General features: G+C 37.2%; 1 protein-coding gene across 1 annotated transcript in view; it reads right to left on the bottom strand.

Moving 5' to 3' along the window:
* The window catches only part of ncoa2 (nuclear receptor coactivator 2), a 64424-nt gene that overhangs the window by 40190 nt on the left and 1332 nt on the right, over positions 1-22902 (bottom strand). Inside the window, exon 2 of the mRNA XM_046877690.1 lies at positions 6764-6839. The gene's annotated coding sequence lies outside the window, so the exon portion shown is untranslated. The remainder of the gene's footprint in view (positions 1-6763; positions 6840-22902) is intronic.

The following is a 22902-nucleotide window of genomic DNA, read 5'->3' as shown; positions in this document are numbered from 1 at the left end:
CATATTAAACACTATTGGGATGAATGTAAACGCTGCACACTTGCATTTAATGCATATCGAATAATATGATCAAAAACACGTACTATATCGACACAATCTGGCTAAATTGTGTAGACGAACAGAGATGCTCTAAAGAAAGAAAGAAGGTCGGATGGCAGGGGTGCCTCTCATTTCTTTAACGTCATTTCCTTTTTCCTCGTTTCTTAGCTTCTCTCTCTTCAAGCAAGCAAGAAAAGAAAACCAGGACAGGAGGAATCAAGGACAAACGTATTTTGGAAAACACTGTACACCACACACATATTTTAACTATTCATCCTAAACAGGTTTTTACATCTGACTAAATATTTTAATGGAGTTATGTTAGTTCCCAATATGAATTCAAGCATAATTAAAATGGAGTAATATTAACTGTCAATTTCAAACAGGTATCAATTGTGAATTCAGGGGGAAGGGAAAAAAAGATAGCAAGAAAACCAGAGAGATGGACTGAGAAAAAAAGATGAAAAAGAAAAAGAGACCAACTAACCGATAGTGAGAATGAAAGACAGGCAAAATAACACATGACAATCAGATTAAAAGAAAACAAACAGGCAGACAGCAAATGAAAGACGGGCAGAAAGAAAGACAAATAAGAGGCAGACTGAAAGAGATCTAAGTGATAAAGACAGACAGAAAATGGACAGAAACATTAAAAAATGAAATTGTAGGAAAGAAAAAAGAACCTATTCTTTTGATTACTTTATGAGCTTGACTAAAGGAGGCGGAAAAAAGTATCTCTCTCTCTCTCTCTCTCTCTCCCTTTTATACACACGCACACACACACACACACACACACACACACACACACACACACACACACACACACACACACACACACAAATGAACGAGAAATAGCAAAAGGAGGAGGATCAGGAATATGAAGGAGTGGCTGAGAGAAGCTCCTCTCATCTGAAATGGGAGAGCAGATTTGAGAAGAGAGGGAGGGAAGGAACAAGGGAAGAAGGCATCATCTCATCCTAAATTACAAGCCAGAAATCAGAGAGAGAGACTTTAGTGAAAGAAAGAAAAAAAAAAAAAGCAAGAGACTCGGTCTGACAGAGAAAGTGTGAATAATAAAAATAAGTGGGACAGAGAGAGAGAGAGAGAGAGCGACAGAGGGGAGGGGGGAAACTCAGCTCCACTCATAAGCTCATTCTGCCTTCACTCTGAAACCATCCGTTTCCGGAAAGCTGATCACGTTCATAAATCTTTAACATGGCGGGCCACTTCAGAGGGCCACTGGGAGAACACTCCATCATACACACGCCAAAAACGTGAGAAAGAGCTGAGAGTGAGAGAGGAGAGAGAGACAGATCTGTTTTCCTTTATTCTTTAAAGACATGCCACATCTTTTTAAAGCTATCAAATATAATACCACTGACAATAAAACTAAACATGAATCTATTAGATGCGTTCTCACTATCTTTTCAGTCTGCATATGATACGCATACACACTACATTCAAACGATTTTCAGCTTTAACTGTTCTTACTGCTCAGCTTTTAAAACTATTTCAAATCACAGATCACACCCTGGTCATTCAATTGCATCATTGTATACTATTTGGCAACCTCCTGAATGTGCTTGCCTCACACAAAAATGGACACACACACACACACACACACACACACACACACACACACACACACACACACACACATATATATATATATATATATATATATATATATATATATATATATATATATATAATAATTACCGTTAAAAATAATAATATAATTAATATAATAATATTACCTTGAATATTAATATATTTATTATATTATATTTTATATATATTATATTATATATATTATATATATATATATATATATATATATATATATATATATATATATATATATATATATATATATATATATATTTTTTTTTTTTTTTTTTAGGGCTGTAACGGAAGACAAGATTCACAAAAAGTACACAAAAGTCACGGTTCAAAACATACTTCCTGTCGTTGTCAATTGTTTTTTTGACAGTCTAGGGACATGGATATTTACTCAATTTAATCAATATATAAAAGTGCATAATTAGATTTATTCTGTTTATTTTTTATTTTTGCGAGTGTGAGGTGGAGACTAAACAAACCTGCGGCCCTCTACTTAATTTGTTTGTGAGGGAACTTTGATTTGAACTATGCTCCACTATTCATAAAACAAGGAACAAACAAGTGTACAATTGCACCTCTAATATATATAAACAACATTGTTTTCTAAGTCTGATTTCCAGGATTGTTTTTTCATTTCTTTTTTTTTATTTTGGGGTTTGTGTGTTTATATATCACATTTAATCAAAAAAAGGATGATTAGCAATAGAGGTATTTATATTTAGCCAAAGCATCCAAACATAAATACAGACAACAACAAAAAAATGTATTAATAAATAATAATAAATAATTAAATTGGAATGAGAAACCAGCAGCACAGGGTGATGACATTTTTTTTTCTCTCAAAATTGTATTTCTGACTGAAAATCAGGGCTCTTGATTAATCATGTGTACGAATAGTTTTTTCGCATAAACTCTGTAAACACGCTTTGTATATAATAAATTGTTTGGTCTTTATCTGCGTACATTTATGCATACTACTGACCAACACAGAGAAGTGTAATCATGGCTAAACTAACTGGCAATAGATTTTCAAAATGTAACCATGAAACTGAATTTATTTTTAAGACAAAACAAAAAAAACATTTTTAATTTACTTTGATTAACAGCCTGTCATTCATCGTGAAGTGAATTTTCGGGGCATTTCTTGCAGTTTACGTGTGGGGTTCATGTGCGTGTGCCAATTTCCGACGAATTCAGACTAATACATTCTTTGAGAAATGAAGCCACAGAATATTCCTTCTCTTTTTCCCAGCAATGCTTTGTGACAGTAGATTTTTGGGGACTAGCATCAGTAATTCAATAGCATATGCTATTATCTTGGCGATTTGATGACATTTGCAGCTTCGAGGCCTGTCTCAATCTGTTGACATACATGTATCTGCACAGCTCTGAATCTCTGCTTTATGAGACAGTGACTTATTAAATAGCGAGGCACCAAATGTCTTCTGTTTGGGACGCAATCAAAGCTGTTATGACATGTTTAGTACCTTAAGTTTGCTTCTATAGCGCTGTACTCGAGCTACAGGCTAACGTAGCTAAACATGCAGATTTTTGATGTTCGGTTTTCAGACACACACGAAGACAAAACAAACCACAATAACTTAATGTAGGCAACTCCTTCATAAGAAAAACCGACTAATGATTCGTGTCAGCTGCTGACTCACACTTCTGACGCTTGAACAAATTAATGATGATGAATACAGCTCGCATCAAAATGCCTTATGTCGCTTTTCAAGTTTGTCCAACAAAAAATGTGTGATTCATCAGCAGCCAAACATCTGACATGTGTGGTGTTTATAGTGGGTTATCCTGCATGTGGGTACGCAACCAACAAAAGTGAATAGCCAACCCGGTTTCCTTCAGGAAGAAACAACGACCAACTGCTCCGAAAATCAAAACGCCTTTTAAAAGTATGGTTTAGGTTACTAATTAGTGTTTTTCCATCTTCCTCCAAATGGAATTGGTTAGAAAAGACATGTTTGGGGTTTCCTGAACAAAGTAGACAAAAGGCTCCAGTTGTGTAGAATTGAATTTACCACAAAGGAAGGGAGAGAAAACTTAAAGAACAACCTTACAACAAAAGCTAAAGAACAAGGAACAATAAAAAGCAGCAATGGCACCCAGTAGAGATAGTGGGACAACACCAGCAGTGGATTTTATATCAAAGAAAGCATGTACATTTATGAAACTTTGGCAGACACTTTTATCCAAAGAGAATAAAAATGATCTCATTTTTATAACAGCCGAGCTTTTGAGGGTCAAGTACATACGGGCCCAGAATTTCAATGTCTTTATAATAACTACATTTGAGGAAAAAAAAGCATGTTTGGAAAATGAAATTAGAAATGTGTACATGAGTGGTCTACAACATAGTGCTTAATGGGTACCTGGAAGTCTGCATGGGGTCTGTGAGTCGCCCACCAAGCCCACTTTATAAATAGGTGCAATTTTAATCCTTCAGGTTTTGTTCTGTTTCAGATTATTCCTACTACTTACATTAAATACATACAACATTAGAAAATTGCCATTATTTTACCATTTTAAACAGTTTCAAGTTCATATACTGTATAAATATTTGATTGTTCATACGTTTTTCAGGATGTTGAATTACAAAAAAAATATTCATAAATATATTTCATTTATTTAGTCATTCATATTCATTGGCCAGGATATTAAGATAATCCTGGCCAATGATATTGAAATTTATATATAACGACGTAGGTGACATTTTGGCACTGGGCGTGTCCCAATCCAGACACTACAGCAAAAATAAATCCACAGGCTACCATTTTTTATATATATTATTATTCTATTCTTTTAACTACAAGTAGTAAAAGTCTGAGATTTTGTATGCAGCCATGAAGAAAGTAAATACACACTTCCTAACAGTCCTACTTTATCAGCCTTTTTATCCACACCACAACTTTTACACCTACAGCCTTTGTTGCATTGGGAATGATCTGAAAGGGGATGAGGAAAAAATGAGTGTGCAAGAAGAAACAAAGAGAGAGAGGAAAAGAATGAAGACGAGGAGCTTAAAGAGGAGCTTATCCTCTAAGTCATCTGCTCCTAATGACAGCTGATGAACTGGCCATGCAAATCTCATGTGAGCATCTCGAGCCGCTCCTCCCCCATCAAACACAGTCACACTCTCACACACACATACACACACAAATGCACAGCTATGCTTACACCCACATCTAATTTAGTCTTAAAAGAAACAGTTTGGGCTCCTAGTTTTTTTTTTTAAATGCTGATATTTTTTTGCTAAAAAAAAAAAAAAAGTATTTTTATTTTCTGACAACCAAAAAGGATGAAATGTCCACACGAACGGGTATCGCATGCCCACACACACTTACAGCTCACACATGCAGCGCACAGCCAGCGCGTGAAAATTCCTCCGGCTTCTGACACTGTGCTCAGAACAAGAGGCCAGGGTTGCCAGATCCTCAGGACAAAAAAAAAAAATGTGGACGGTCAGAACTGGCCCAAAATAACACAGCCCAGTACCAAAACTCGCCTGTTTTGAAGTACAACACTTTGACTAAAACAAACAACACCAAGTATCCATACACAGCCCTTTCTCCAAGTCTTGTATAATTACATTTCTACTCAATGCATTAATAGAAGTATAACTTGAAGAATCAAATCACTGACTCACTGAATGATTTGTGTGAGTGTATAAAAAGGTATAGATAATCAATAAAATCGATTTATAGCCAAGACAACATGGAAGAAATGTCAAAGCGCAACAGCCATTTGAAAGTAGCCCAGTTGTGAGAGAAAACAGCTGACCTGGCAACACTGTGAGAGGCCTTTCGGTCATGTGACCCATGAGAGCAAAGGCAGAAAAAGGCAGAGCAGGTGGCGCGCGCACACAAACACACACACACACACACACACACACACACACACACACACACACACACAGTCTGTCCTCGATGGCAAAAGTGCAACCAAACAAACAAGAGCCTGGAGGCCATAGATAGGAAAATGCGTCTTGTTGCTAACTGATAGAAGGCAAGAGATTAAAACCGCAAATACAATGCGAGCGTGAACGGCGAGATATAAACAAGAAAAGAGTTCCTCTTTCGCTGCACGAGCCTGGTTTGACAGGAAACGGCGTCACATCTCCGCAGAAACCGCACCAGCTCTCACTTTCATTCATCACTTATGTTAACACGGAATCATTTTACCCAACTGGGTTTTAAAAATACACCCCATTCTTACAGCCTAAATCAGCTACAATTCTTAAAGTAGGTGTGGCGTGGGGAGTATAGCTACCTGATAGAGCAATCTGAATTACACTGAATTACCTTATCTATCTATCTATCTATCTATCTATCTATCTATCTATCTATCTATCTATCTATCTATCTATCTATCTATCTATCTATCTATCTATCATTGTATGTAAGACAAGTGATGGTTTAAAACGTTCATTAAGGAGGCAAGAAAATGTCACAAATAAACTCTTGACAAGGCACACCGGTAAACTGGAAACCATTCCAGGTCACTACCTCATGAATGTGCTGAGAGAAGCTTCAGAAAAAGCGTCATCAAAGCTTAATGTACCTACTTTGGACAATATAAAACATTCTAATACACTTTGGTTTACTACATCATTCCATACATGTTCTTCGTTTGGATGTCTCCAGTATTTAAGGTGCAATGTTGAAAATACTACAACTTTAAGGACATGACAATGGTTAACTAACTAGCTAGCTAGTTATTTAATTACCCTCGCTTAGATGCAAAAAAACACAAAAACCTGGTGCAACACAGCCAGTAATCTTTTAGCTAGTCGTCTATGACAGGCCAAATTTATTTGACACATGACTTACTGATTTTTTTTTTATCATTCAGTATTGATTTCCTGTTAAACAACCTTGCTAGCTTTAAACCAAGATGGCTGCCAATGGTGCAAACATTAATACCTCCACGGCACACTGCTTCAATACCGAGCATTGGACCAGTTTGCCAAAAAGACAGTCTCAGTTACCAGACCCATGAAGCGAAACATTAACAAGATAATAATCATTTCCCAATATCATGGCATACTGTTAAAACCACACAACAGCCTGTGTGTGTTTAGGCTCACCTCAGTTTCAGTCCTCACACACACTCAGGCCATTCCTGCAGCGGAGGAAATCAATAGGCATCGTCAGCTTCAATCACTGGTTAAAAAAAAAAAAAACAGGCATTATATAAGGAAGGTTTAAACATTTGCATTATTTGATATTTTATAACCATGTCCAAGTGTTGATTAGCCAATCGAGTAGATGAAGCTAAAGGGCTAAATATGTGGCTAGCTTCTTAGTTAGCGAGATGAGATTACAAATCAAACAAATACAGTATAGACTGCACTGCAATGGGGTTAGACATTCCCAAAATCCTTTTCCATGCGGTTGAAACATTTTAAACATCTTAAAAGGTCTTACGTTTGACAGGCAGTTTTCTCAACCTTTTTTTTCCCATTTGCGACAAAGCTGCCTTAGTAGGCCGTGTTTTAAAGCAGGGATAAAATCGGTCCTATTCAAAAGACTACACAGGACAATTACCCTCTAATAACCCTTATTTCGACTGATTTTCAAACGAGTTGAACATGTGCCCTTTCTGTTTATATAAACCATGATGAAACTGGCACTAAACTTCATATTTTTAAACAGACATGATCTTTGAACGATATATTGTAATATGAATGATGTAATGTGATTAAAAAAACAAAACAAACAATACACAGAATGTAGTGCGCTGTCTTCAGCTAATTATCTTTCTATACACTAAGCATCATGATATATTCATGCCATATTGACTTGATATATCTGTAAAAGCGATATTTAGACCCCAGGCGGCTCGGTGATGTTAGCCTCCTGGGAGCTGTGTGATATCAGTGTGTGTGTGTCAGCGAGACAGCTGAGATTTCCCAGACCAGTCAGACTGAGTGCAGTTTAAGCTATTTAAAGATGCCAAGCTGCTTCGGCACTGATCTGGAGTCAGGAACGCGCTGCCTCTCTGAAGGGCAACAGAGGAAAAAAGAGAGAATCTGGACTTCATCCATCAGGAAGCACCTGAAGTCAGAGGGCTCACCGCAATTATATAGATCAGCTACTGGTTTATGTCATCGGCTCGAGAGCGGAATGCTCAAGATAAAGGGGGAAGGGATACAGAAAAGTGTGTTTTAGTGGTGAAAAGATTTTACATCACAACACAAAATATATATTCCAAGTCTATATATAGATCCCAAGTCTTTTCAGAATATCTATACCATTATTTTATAGAATAGGATGTGACAAGATTTGGCATGATTAAAAACAAAAAAAAAACAATTTATGGTCCTTCATGAACAGCAGCTCCTTTACACAACAACTAATAACCCAAAAATACTCAAACTTTATAAAACCCCATTTACGCACCCTCCAAGAAAAAAAAAAAAAAATGCAACTAGTGCTGATCTCCGACTGAAAAATACGATCAGCTGAAGACTTGACAGCTGCAGTATACAGTCTTTTATGCATTATGCATTACAATATATATATGATAATTTTTTGGAAATAAATTCACAAACTGTATAAAGCGAAATGTAAATGTAACGCTTAATAGACTGAATAATATTCAGTTCATATAACTGAAATATGATGATTATATACACCCTTTTAATAATGTAGTATCTTAATTACAATAAAATTGAATAAAAACCACACAAAAATTAAGTGAAGGCTGTCAATAATGTGTAAGCTGACTTTAAAACCTACTCCTCTCAGAGCACACACTCATCCCAAAACAATTATGAGAAGGAACGAGTTCGTCATTAATTGGGGGGGGGGGGGGGGGGGCATTTGCAGAGGAACAAGGGGGGGATAATAATCGCGCTGATAATCACGCCGAAGCTGGTAACGGATTTAATCGTGTCCTGCACGTCTTCAGGGCCTGTTCGGGCCACTAGGGAGTCTGCTCTGGCTTATTAGATGGTAACATGAAGTACGCCTTTTTAATTACGTTCTGAAAGTAATTAGCAAAAAAGGAGGTTTAAATCATATCTCTCTCTGGTTCCAAAATTAGTTGCAGGAAAAAAAAAAAAAGCAGAAGCAGTGAAGCTGTAGTAGGATCGTGAATGTGATGACTTCTATTACTCTGAAAGCACCAAGCCAAGAGGACACAAAGCTCTAAATTCTCCACTATCAACAAGTCTGTAGGCATGTGAAGATAAACTGGAGATTGCTGCAACATTTAACAGATACAATAATGTTATCATGGAGGAGGCCACTGAATTAGGCAACACATTTTAGGAGGGTGAGAACTTCTATCCCCTTTGCAAGCTAAACCATGAAACCCATCCACTCTGTGCAGCTGGGGATGGTTCCACATCTACAGCCTAAAAATCCATGAAGCTGCTGAGCAACTCAAGAACTCAAGAAGAGGAATGATTCGGACTGTAATTAATATCAACAGTCTACTACAGTCGCTCAGGACAGTTTGCATGAATAGATCTGCATTTATATACCTATTACTACACCTCAACAATGTAATTACGATGAATGGACATTCGGTGCAAGACAGATGAGGATGGGTTCACTTTTGAGTCTGGTTCCTCTCAAGGTTTCTTCCTCATACCATCTCAGGGAGTTTTTCCTTTTCAAAGTCGCCACTTACACATTTTTTAACACCTTATATATACTTTTATACACCTTTTATATACTTTATCTGTTTAAGCTGCTTTGAGACAATGTCCACTGTAAAAAGTGCAATACAAATAAAATGTAATTGAACTGTAACATTTCTTTGTGGTGCTGTATAAAGATCTAAAACAGTGTGAGACAATTTAATGGAGTTGCATTAAAATAACTACAAGTTTCTTCATTCTGAAGCTTTCTCAGTGAATTCGAAACAAACACGATTTTACAATTTTACCCCAAATTCACTCAAGCAGTCAAAATACAATTAGTGCCAGACGTGATTTTTGAGATTTATGCTGGAGCTAAATCTAATCTAATAAAGAGCAAACAAATAAATAAAGATTATATGCACCACTCAGCACTGAGCTCAGCGATATTTGCCTAAATCACCTCAGTGCAGGGAATAATGTGTAATAAAAATGTGCTTTGTATTAGCAATGGTGAGAAGTGTGGCTTGAACAAATATAACTTTTACCACAGTTTGTAGTGTTACAAACTGGACCTAAAAAAAGGCTGCCGTCTCAAAAACTTTCAGCATGTAATACTGCATGGTAGCATGAATGGCAACCGGATATAACATTGTCTGTGTTAAAATATTCTATATATTCCTGTGTGATTTCATATCCTTTCAAAGCTGCGTTGTATTTTCAGTGTCTTACAAGTTATGACCGTCATATTTAAATAACAATATTAATTACCACGTCTGCTTTTTCATTTTCTCTGTGTCACGTATATAGGCTGTGAAAACTCGAATGGTATCGCAAAGGAAATCGCAAAACGCAAACGGTAATGCAAGATTTGCAATTGCGTTTGGATCATGTCACAGTTTATTCACCCACATATGGAAATACAATTTACTTTTTGAATATTGTCAGGAATATCCTTCCATTTACTCACACACACACACACACACACACACACACACACACACACACACACACACACACACACACACACAAAACATCAACATGGGCATGGACAAATACGGATGCTTTATGCAAATGTATGTTTATTATTGGTGAAACCAAACTCAACATAGAGCATGAAGACACAATTTTCTTGTAAAGGTTTTAAAGTAATTATGGTGGTCCAAATTACGTAAATCATCAGGACACCAGACGTAACTTTTGCTATGTTACCACACGGACGGTTTTAATTGCCGGATGTGTGCATCATGGAGGATTTTGGTGCTTGTTTTAACCCTTGGCGCATCAGTAACCAAATGTTTAATGAATAAAAATGTATTCAGTTATTGTTTTAATAGCTGAGTAAAGAAAGGACGTTGTGAATAAATGCGTGGTGTGATGAAAGTTTTAATTTCGCTTCTTTTATATTAATTCATTTATATTTTTTCATAAAAATGGTCATCCATACAAATGCAATATATATAAACATGTCTTTTGGCTTAGTTAATTAACGTCCTCTTTAGCCTCTAATGTTTTAATAATGGTACCCCCTCCAATATTTTACATTTGGGATCGTTTTTTTGAACAAAACTCTGATTGATACCTTGCCAGAACTTTGTTCCAGATTTGTTCTGATAGTTTTTTTTCCATGTTTGTTTACGCAACTTCAGGTCTTACTGGAAACTGTTGTAGTTAACACTGAGAACACAGGACACTTTAGTTGCACACAAATAGACTTCCTTCCACTAATTACACAACATCTGCAACAGAGTAGTAGTAGTTTCACACCAATGGAGATGCATAATTATAACATTACTATTTGTAGGTTATTCTATTTGGAAATAATTGCTATTTGATATATTTGTCAATATTGATATATGAACACGATTGATAGTTTTTCCTACTTCAGTATTATAGGGAACGTTAGTGTTGGTTCATGACATATAATTCCAATTGTCAATTTCACTTTCAAGTAAAAAAAAAAAAAAAAAGTGCTAACATGGTTAATGGAAAGGATTAATTAAATCAGTATGGACGATTTTCCTTACATTACACTTGTTTAATCAAACTACAAGGTCATATATACTGCAAAATAGCATTAATCAATAACAGCACACAGATATGAACACTTCCATTTAGTTGGTTGCGAACAACAAAGCTATTTTCATAGATTTGATTACAAGGATGCAAAGCAATTACAAAAACTTTGTGTTACCCATCAGTCAGTAGCTGCACTGTTTGTTCTCTTGTTTACACATCCTGGCAATCAAAAAAAGTATGAGGATGTCTTAACAGATCCTTTATTGACAACCGTTGAACTGTAATGCTTAAACATGAATGAAGAAAAATTCTCGTCCAAAATCAAACCTAAGCAGCAAACTGTGGAGAATGTTCTTTCCTAATATTAGCATCTGTTAAATTTTTTTTTACAAGCCATGTTAGAAGCCAAATAACTTTTACTGGTTTGGGCACTTTCATGAAATGTAGGCAAATAACGTGTTAATGAATGTGTGAAAGACGTCTGTCAGAAATCCTTCCTTTTCTCAACGAGCAGGTGTTCACTTCTCTGCAGTACAGTTGGATAATAGCTAACCTCAGGCTAAACACACTGCTCGTGTCCCAACCTATAATATATTCAGCTCGTTAACTGCTTCCATATGAAAAGCGCAGCATACAGATGTGAACTTGCTGTCTCATCGCAAACATCTTTCTTGCAGATTTGATTGTACGTGTTTGTATGTAGATACATTCAATCAGCTACTGTAAGACTACTTGGACCTTCTTAGCAGTCCTTTGTCCTTTTGACCTGTCAGCCATTTTGATATCTGCGTTTGTCTTGCCTGAACTTGTAATTAGCTGTGTGATGTCATCTACAGTTTGAACACACCAATATATTTTTATTTAAATTGGTAAACACTTATACACAGGACTAATAGACATGATTGTCAGAAGACACATTAAGGTCTGTTTACACGTTTAAATACTGTTTAAATACTGTTAAATAATGTTCACATGTAGTTCTCATTCAGGGCATTGTGTAAACTGTTTGTCCAGTAGCAAGACTAAGTGGTAGCTTGTAAGTAATAAACAGGTTTTATGAATGGAACAGCACGTATATATATAGAATTTACAAAACTGTCAAATAACTACAAAAAGTGTTCAGACCAAAAGGAAAAGTGAACAATTATATAGTTTTTATATGATAAAGATTCAACTATGCTATAAACCATTAAGCATAATGTGTCAGCTTGGACAAGCACCACATTTGCATAATATACAGAAATTCCTAAAACTGAAACCCACTGAATACTGATTTTTTTGTTCCCTCTCTGGTTGTCCCTCACAGCTGCATGCTGGGTGAACTGAAAACTGGGTCTATTTTGTTGGACTGCCGTTAACAAACTAAAAGCCGCCAGTGTTGCGATTGTAAGACTTCTAGTCTACTTTTCTGTCACAAATGTGGGCAAAAAACCCTGCCAATTTTTACAGGAAGAGGTCATGTGACTGACAACCTTTAAAAGTCATGATGTTGTGAATTTCAAATGCTTGCTCTCCCGTTACAGACCGGTGCACAGAAACGCGAAAATCCAATCAGACTGCAACCTGAAGAGCGTAAGAGATATCAGCAATCGGTGGGAGTGTCTGACACTGAGATTAGCCAGACGCTAAAACGCACAGCTGGAGGCAATGCTGGTCGAAACAATCTTATTTTCTTTCTGTATGACAGGCAGCATGTGATTATTACTGGGTGGGTCACCTGGCCTAGTTAATGCTAAGGGAAAACACTTATCACTAGCTTTAATAGTGTGTGTGTGTGTGTGTGTGTGTGTGTGTGTGTGTGTGTGTGTGTGTGTGTGTGTTTAAAACTGCTGACAGTGGCAAATTATTACACAAGGCTTAAAAACTTTTTTTTTTTTTTTTAGATGTGCATCCACCTATTGTACAGACAGACAGAGAGACAGAGAGACAGACAGACAGACAGACAGACAGACAGACAGATAGATAGATAGATAGATAGATAGTTGTGAACATACTTATACACTCACAATCACACTTCCTTTTGACTCAGGATACAATTCTCACACACACACACACACACACACCCTCTCTCTCACACTAGTATTTAGTTTCACTTCAGTGCAGAAGCAGATTTTCTGCAAGTGACACTTTTTTTTCCTTCTCTTCCTTATACCACTCGTCATTTTCGCTCTTTGCTCAAGTCCAAATCGACAGTTTGGCTTCATGCCACATCCATAAAGGACAAACACGCAGAGAGCTTAGTCTTTTTCAGCCCATTCAAGTGTTTGTATTTAATCTTTACACATCACAGGGCTAAAAGCTGTGAGGGGAAACGTTTCCTTACTCCATGTGTGTGAGCATTAGGTTGGTTAAATAATATTGGTTAAATGGTTTGTTTAACTGTAGCTGCTCTCATTGAACAGCGGTTTGACTGTCAATGAGCCTCATTCGGGATTTGGCCTGACTACAAGCACAACTAGGCTATTTAAAATGAGTTTCTTGAGAAGGCTAACAGCCAGCAATCTAACTAGCATTAGCCAGCATGTTTCACACACTGCCTGTGAGATGGTGTTACATTAGCAACAAGAAAACCTTTTGCTGCCTTTGAGTCAGCGAGCTAACCCACTTGCATAAACACATTCCTCTCACAGTTTTAGTCTTCCTCACAAACTTTACCTCTTGTACGGAAACAAGGAATGACAGTTATTGACGACACAACATCTTTTGACCTGACTATCGCAATATATTTCGTGTAAAGGATAATTGGCCCACACAGACATTAGCGGATTAGGAGTGCTGCTTATTCTCCTAAAGCTCACGTAATGAGACGAGACAGACAGAAGGAACGAGTTTAGTCAGGGGAAAGCTGGGTGTATTACACTCATGTGAGAGTGCGTGTCATCACCCTGCTGGTGCACAACACGACCGTGAAATTGCATTACAATTACATCACAGCATCCAGCTGTTAAACACCGTCATTATCCGAAAGTAGCGCTTTGGCCGCTGGTTTTCTAAAATAAACCATAATTTCACAGTGTATCTTCAGGCCATTTACTGAATTATGACATCAGAAACAAAAATAAAGAGAAAATACTGGGCCAGGACGACCAAGCACATATTACTGGCAGTTAGAAGTAGAGTAGACTTCTTGTTACGCACTACAAATAAGTATGATATAAAAAAAAGTCCTTCAAAAGTTGTTTGTTTATTGTTAGTTAGTGCCATGCCAGCAGTGGTATCTATTTCCATGGCAAGATCAAGGTGGGTACGATGAAATGTTAAAGCATTTTACACATTTTGATTATGGCAGAGATCAGCAGTTAGTCCTTCTGTTTAATTTTCTTAAATTAATTGAATATTAAATTAATGAATCTTTCAAAAGTTGCAAGAAGTTTGTTTTATTTAGACAGTACCAAGCCTGAAACACACCATTAATGAGATCATTTGCCTCATGTTTCTCAACTTTTTTTCAAGCCACATTACCAGAGGCAAAAGAAGAAACCACAATTTTAGCTAATCTGGTGAGAGTAGTTCACAAGCTCACAATAAAACGTTGTGATTATGTAGATGTTAACTTTAGCTATTGTTACTTATCTACTATATTTTGTTATTAAAATCAATTTACGCTCAAATGCAATGCTAGCACTATGTGGAGCTGGCAAAGCATAAGGTCACATGATCAGTTTTGATTTACTGATTGAAATTCGACTTACGAGTCATGACTTATATAACTGTTTGTGTCTAAGGTGTGAAGTTGGTAGTTTTGCTGAATAATTGATGCCCTAGTGACTATGCGTTTGAGAATCTTCAGAACTGTCTGAAGCTATTTATAATTAGTTCCTTAAGAACTTCATTCAAGATAGAAAGCTAAAGATTTCAACAGTTTGATTAGTAAGCTAGTTACGCTACATTTGAGGTGAGGATGCATTTTGTAATTCCCCACCTCAAACCGGTAAAAAAATACAAAGAAAATGTCCCGTCAACATGAAATTTCAACTTGTCAACTTGTTGACGTTCCAACTGCAAACAGTGTGGCATACATAGTAATTCTTTTTTTTAAGGTATAAGCCTTAGACCAGGTAATATATAGACATTGTACTTTGTTAAATCTACAATCTTGGCCAAACGAATCACTTTTTTGAGAATGTAATTATTAACATTATAGTTATGACTAACCTTAGCTACGTAGCGTGTTGCTAAAGCTACTTGTCTAATTGCTAAAGCTACTATCCTCAGCTGTCTTTCTTGCAATTTGCCTTTTGAAGTTTACTATGTATCACAGTTTTTACTGAAAAAGTACAGATACAGTAGCTTTTTATGGGCTTTACAATGAGCTAACAAAGGACACATTTTCTGGTGGCATCCTTAATGGCTGAGATTTGAACAACCTCCCATTCTCTTGTGCAGACCTGTAACCATTGCTGCTTAGAAGATGTAGTGGAAGGGAAATCTGAAGGCCATTCCAACTTGGGGTTTGAGTGCTTGTTTTATAGAGATCTGTAAGTGTGTATAAGCGCTTGGACCTGGCTTGACCTCATAAGTGTGCAGCCTTACGTTCACCCTATTTTTTATGGAGTGAAAGAGTAGTAATGCCAACCTAATGGGGGATAAACCTTAAGTTCAACTCGTGATCCACCTCAGCTTCACCTGCCTCAGCATCATTTTCTAAGACAGCTCGGACCTTCCTTGAATATCACAATCCTGGCCTGCTGCCAAACTTGCGCTATGGTTCGACCACAAACCAATCGACTGCACTTTAAAAAGCATCATGACCCACTAAAGTTGTAGGCAGAAAGCCCAGAGCAGCTGGACCTATCCAAAAAAAATTTATTGTTTGAAGTGAACCTTACATACTTTAGGTCTAAGAATAAAGGTAGTAATGCAAACTGATTAAAATTCTTTGACAATTGACATTACGCTGGCTTTCATATGATTGCGATGTTAAGCAAAATGAAATCAAATATTCACAAGCATCCATATTAATACTGTACATCCAGAAGCAACATGACATTGGCACATAACTAATTGAGGTGTCTCAGGGGTGGAGGAAAAAATGCTTGGCAGGACTAATGGGCAAAAAAATTTGAAAAAAGATGTACAAAGGTTACCAGCTTCCTTAAATGGTTCTACCTAGAACTGTCTCTAACAAGACAACGATTTTACACTGAACATTTAAGACTTCCTAGAAGAAGAAAAAAATACAACCTTGTCAATCACATCCACACTAGTCATTTGTGGCCCCTCTGTGAGCTTATGTTTCCAAATGAACAATGTTAGCGCTTTGCTCAGAATGTGTGTATACAGAACTACATGTTAGCCCTTACCCTTCCTTTAATCTGAAAAAAAGTTAATAATAATAATAATAATAATAATAATAATATTAATAATAATAATAATAATTAATTAAAAAAGAAAATATCCTAATGTCAGTGACAGATAACTATTTAATACTTTCAGATTCCCAGAAATAAATTCAAAGCACTTTTGCTAGCTAGCAAGCTAATAAAGATTCAAATGCAAGAATGGTATTTGTATAAAACTTAAACTCCAAAGATTAGGGTAGGCTATGGGCAGAACAATTATTTAAGTCAACATTTCTATTGCCTTCAATACTGGTGCACTGATTCACTATTCAATTCTTGTTATACAGTCACAGGTGTGTTCTTCAAGGATCTTAAAACAGCTTGAAAACTTGTCAACCAATCTGATTGTAGAACCAGAACTATTCTCGATTCCAGTGGTTTTACAGCACATACTGTTTTTTATATTTAAAAAAAAAAAAAAGGTTAGAAAGCGAGAAAGTAGCACTCTCATGGCAGTCCCCTATCGCCTTACCTGCATATACTATAAATCTGGTCGCTGAATATCTTTAAATCCTTTAGTCATCGATGACCGATAAAACCTTGTATGGCTTCAGAGATCCACTGGAGTGTACAAAACTATATTACAGCTGAATGTGAGCAGCAATGTAATGTAGCAGGCCTGCCTTCCTCCATGCCCTTTGCTCCCAGTGTAATCTGAGCCATTAGCAAAAAATCTCTGCACAGGCAAGGCATGCAAACGGCAACAGGCACTCTAACACACACACACACACACACACACACACACACACACACATCTCACATCCATCGCAGCTAATGAAGGCGGACAAGAAGGTCGTCATTTCCCTGCTTTCTCCTAATTAGGCCTGTTCACCATAATTCAGTTACAACTCAATAAAGCACATTAGGGCTGCAACTGGAGTCTATGGTGAAACTGTAACACTGAGGATGCACTACACTTTATAATAATCTCGTTGTGGCATATTTGCTTAATGTTTGCTGGCACTGTCGTCTTAATAGACGTGTGCCTTTTAGTTACAAAGTTATAGTTATAGCTTTTATTCGAACGCAATACTGTTACTGGGACGAGGCTGCCGGAATGTGTTCTCTCACAACAAGGCCAGCTGTCTCCAAAGGACCTGTATTTTTGACCGATCGGAAGACATTGTGAGGTAAATCTGAAAAGAGCCTGGCACATAGCCAAAAATACCACCAAATGTTTTAATAACATACATAATAAATAATCATAGTAATACTATCCATATATAAATGTGTCATATGTATTATGTGTATAAACATACATATACATTTATATATACACACACACACACACACACACACACACACACACACACAAACAGTATCTCACAAAAGTGAGTAGACCCCTCACATTTCAGCGACCACTTTAGTATATCTTCTCAAGGGACAATACTTAAGAAATGAAACTTGGATATATTTTAGAGTACGGTAGTCAACGTGCAGCTTGTATACCAGTACAGATTTACCGTCCTCCAATAATAATTAAATATACAGCCATTGTTGTAAAAATAGCTGGCAAAATTGAGTACACCCTACGTGATAACAGCTGTACGTCGCTTAACCATGTAAAGCCTCTGCTTGACAAGACCATACAAATGTGTGTATCTTGCAGGGCTGCAACAACTAATTGATTAAATCGATAATAATCGATAATTAAATTAGTTGTCAACGAATGCTGTTATCGATTAGTTGGGCTGCTCAAGTTACAGGTTAGCGTGACGGCAAGATAACACAGCAGCCATACAAGTCAAGTACAGGTCAACTGGCAGCAGAAAATGTGCATCCCAAGTCATCCAAGGCATGGGAGCAAAACTGTATAATCCACATTATCATGTGAAAATGGTATAGTTTAAATGAAGTGCTCTTGTGTAAACTGTTTATTTGCTAACTTCGGGACGGTCATAGATATATTCTGGCGTGACTCCCGAGCGTCAGGTTGCTCAATCACCTTGATTGCAACACAGTGATGATTCAATTAAAACGATGAGAACAAACACTAATATATCATTTTATTAATATACAAAATTAAATTGATCATATATTCTAAATGTTTAACACTTCACAACTGAACGAAATGGACATGGTTGTCATTAAAAACAATACAATTTTGATTTACACAAATTGATACTTGCATACTCAAATTTGTTTTTACAGAAAGAAATAACCCAGCATGGGTGAATTTGTTCAAAGGAGAAATCTCCCATTCACTCTTCAACAAGCAGCAACTATAAGCTTCGAAATGAAAGATAAACTAAATATGTGGCCTTTGCATTTTGTAAAGTAAATGTTTTTACATAAATACCTTGAATTAGAGTTTTATATAGTTATAAAAGGCAAAACATCTGATTTGATGCTTTTTGTACAATTCTCTCATAATGACCACTGAATGTTCAACAAGGCACCTGATGGTAAAGACTCTGAGGATTTCAAAATAAGAATGGTTGCTCTCCACAGAGATGGCCTAGTCTATAAAAAGGTCAGTAACACCCTGAAATTGAGTTACCGATCAGTGGCCAGGGTCATTTTCAAGACGGGTTCCACTCGGAACAGGACTCGCAAAGGTCGATTAAAGAAGTCGAGTTCTCGTGCTGTGCATCAGGTGCAGAAGATGCTTCAAAAAACAGACGCATGAGTGCTGCAGCATTGCTTTAAAGGTTGCAGAAGCGGACGGTCTGTTTGTCAGTGCTCAGACTTTATGCGAAACACTGCAACAAGTCGTTTTGCAGGTCATCCTCCCAGAAGGAAGCATCTTCTGAAGCCTGTTCAAGAGCATGAATTACCCTGGTCTAATGAGACTAGGATAAACTTGTTTGGCTCCAGCATGTGTGACGATGCCCTGGTAAGGAGTACAAAGAAAATTGTGTCTTGGACATTGTACATGGATTCCAACATGTACTGTAACAATCCTGAAGCAGAACATGATGGCCTCCCGTTACAAACTGGACCGAATAGCTGTTTTCCAACATAATAACGACCCCATGTGTCTAACATCCAGCAGCTCCGTGATGTCATTATGGAGGAGTGGAAGAAGATCCCATCAAGAACCTGTGCAGCTCTGGTGAATTCCATATCCAGGAGGATTAAGGCAGTGCAGGATAACAATGGTGCTCACACTAAATATTAACACTTTAGACACAGTTTTGACATGTTCACGTAGGGTGTACTAACTTTTGATGCCAGCTCTTTTGGCTGTATGTTGAGTTATTCTCAGAGGACAGTATATCTATAAAAGCTGCCCATTGAATACTCTAAAATATATCATATATAACATATATATAAGTTTTATTTCTATATTATTGTTTCTTAAGAAGATACACATTAAATAGTTGCTGAAATGTGAGGGTGTAAAAGTGTACTCACTTTTGTGAAATACTGTAAATATTACAGAAACTTACCTTTAATTAATGCACCTCGGATCATATGGTTTCCATAAACAATCCAAATGTCAAAAATCTCCAAAACCCGCTGAACCATGACCACTGAAGCAGCGTGAAGTTGGTTTACAGATTCTAATGCGGTGAGGGCAAAGTTTAAATGGCTAAGAGAACATCGAAGGTTCGAAGGTCAGCGTCTTCGAGAACGAAGTCGTGATTTTACAGCACTGTGTTTGCATGAACTGACAGGTTCCTGCCCATGTGAACGGTCATGTGATCGGGAAAGCCCTGAAAGGATTTGCCGTGTTAAGTTTTTCACGTGCATAATAGGACAAAGCCTGTGAACGTTACCGGCTTTCGAGGGGCTAAACTTGCTCGTTATCGTTACTGGAGAAAACAAGCGCAACACCCAATGTGTCCCGTTTACATTCATAGGCTGAGAGTAGAAAGAGACGTTGCTCTTGAAATAAGATCTGCCCCAGTCAAAAGAAGGGTAGGAATGATTTCAGAAGCTTAGAATTCTGTTTAAAGAGTTCAAGAAAAGTGAAAGCCAGCAAACAAAAAACCTTAAAGCAAAAGTTTTGTATAAAAAACTCACTTTGATAACATGGTGAAGCACAGAAGGTTGAAAGGTTAACCAGTTATCGTGCTCTCAGCAAGTACTTACCAGTTCCTACACTGGAATGACTGAGAAAAGACTTCATACAGAGAGAGAGAGAGAGAAAACGAGAGAGAACCCCGGCTCTACACAAGACCCACAAAGGCCTCACAGCTGACTGCAGTCAGCACATTCCATTGTGCAACAACAACCGGCAACACAACCTGCTCTCTATCGACCTCGCCAATGTGACTAAGCATTTCAGCAACATGAAGGCCCCGAACACGCACGAAAAATAACAGCGTCCTCTGTAGTTTTTTTCCTTCTACCTACACATTTAAAATGTATTATTTTTTATTTCATTACATTTTGATATTAATTCTATCACACTGCGCACTTTTTTTGACAATCGCTCACAGGTTTCTATGTGCATTCACAAACATGGCTAGGATTTTCAAACATTTGGGCAAACTTAAAATGTAAAAATAGGATAAATGAAGCGAAAACATAACTTATTTCGACAAACATTCTGCAGCAAGTGTAACACACACTCTTTATTAAAATGATTTCCATTTTTTTTTAAACTACTTAAGAACAGAAAAAAATACTGCGCAGCGAATGCAAATATAATGCATGTGCTATAACCGGTTATGTATGAAATGAGACTATTATGAGACTATTGTTAATAGAGAAATAATCAACAATGTGGTGTGGCCAATTCCAAATAGATTTACGCCTCTTCTACCACAGGAATTTGCCGACGATAACAATTTCATTATAAATGACAAGTCATATGTTTTATAAGCTAAAAGATATGTGTACTGTTGTGGAATACCTGTGAATCAAGGTTCTTTAAGTTAGTAAGGGGGGAAAAACTGTACCTAAAGTAACCCTTGGCCTGAAATCTTCACCCTGTCAGCAAAAACACCTTTACTGTAACAAAGCCCTGACACTGGAGACTCTTTCCATAAGTGGAAAATGAGCATCAAATCACTTCACCAAATCAACAATTACGCAATTTTGAAAATCTGTGTGGGTAAAAAGTATGCAGAGAACACAACATATTAGTAAGAGTATCAATATAAACCTGATTCACCCTGAGGGTCACATTACTGTTAAAAATTCTGTTACAGGAAATTAACCAAGACCTCTTGACCAATCAGATTTAGGAATTAAACTGTGATGTTTTATTACCCACAATTCTGAACACATTATTAAGCACAAATTAAAAGTACATATGGGATGCAAAGTGAACCCAGCCATTCTTTTCTTTGTATTACAAATGCCAGACTAGGGTATTCTTTTGTTTTCTATACGACGTTAATATACTAAACAACAACCGCTGGTATTTATGTAGTGTAGCGAGATCGTTCGAACCTTTAAATTCTGTGACAGAAAAGTTTTAAATAAGAAGTTGATAATTGTCCATCTAATTCATATGTCTATTACAAAACAATGGACACCTGCCCCTAAAATGCTGAATCAATGAAACAGAGTAATGTCCAAGTTAAACACTAAAGCTACAGCCCAGCTGTCACACACACATGTGGCCTAGTTCTTTCTCTATCGCTGGTTGAAACCAATCAGAAAGCAGAACATATCTAGAAAATAAAGGCAATAATTCCTCTAATCAACAATCCAAGATCTTGATAATTTTTCAACATGACATCTGCCTATTTAATTGTAGGGGAGAAATTTAGATTAATCCAAGGTGAGAAAAACAGTACAAGACTTCAGTACTAAGAACAAGTGGCACACGGCTCGAGAAGGCTTCAGGAGTTAAACCGAGGGGGCAACAAGGGGTCAGAGGTAAGACCAAGGATCACGGGAACTTGGGCGCTAAACCAAAGGAAACCAAGCTTCCCTATATTAAAAGGCATGAGAATCAGTCTAAGGGTTACAAAGCTTTAGGGGTGAGACCATGAAAAACCAGGATTCAGTAGAATGACTGAGAAACGTGAAGATTCAGTGGCAAGACTAAAGACCACAACACTTTAGGCATGAAACCCAGGACCACAGCGCATTAGGAGTGAAACCACTGAAAACCAGGCTTTAGTAGAAAGACTAAAAAACAAGAAGATTCAGTGGCTAGACCATGGATCGCAAGGTTTAGAGGAGAGACAAAAGACCACAGGTCTTCAGGAGAGAAATCAAGGGCCATGAGTTTTCAAGTGGTCACTGTCCACCCAAGCTTGAGGAATGATACCAAGGACCTTGCACCTTTAAGAGCAAAACCAAGAACCTCGCAGCTTGCAAAGCGAGACCAAGGTTTCAGGAACAAGTACAAGGACCATGAACCTTCAAAAG

Source organism: Silurus meridionalis, chromosome 21, assembly GCF_014805685.1.
Source record: "Silurus meridionalis isolate SWU-2019-XX chromosome 21, ASM1480568v1, whole genome shotgun sequence".
NCBI lineage: Eukaryota > Metazoa > Chordata > Actinopteri > Siluriformes > Siluridae > Silurus > Silurus meridionalis.
Note: the sequence above shows the minus strand (reverse complement) of the source record. Positions and strands in the feature narration are given on the sequence as shown.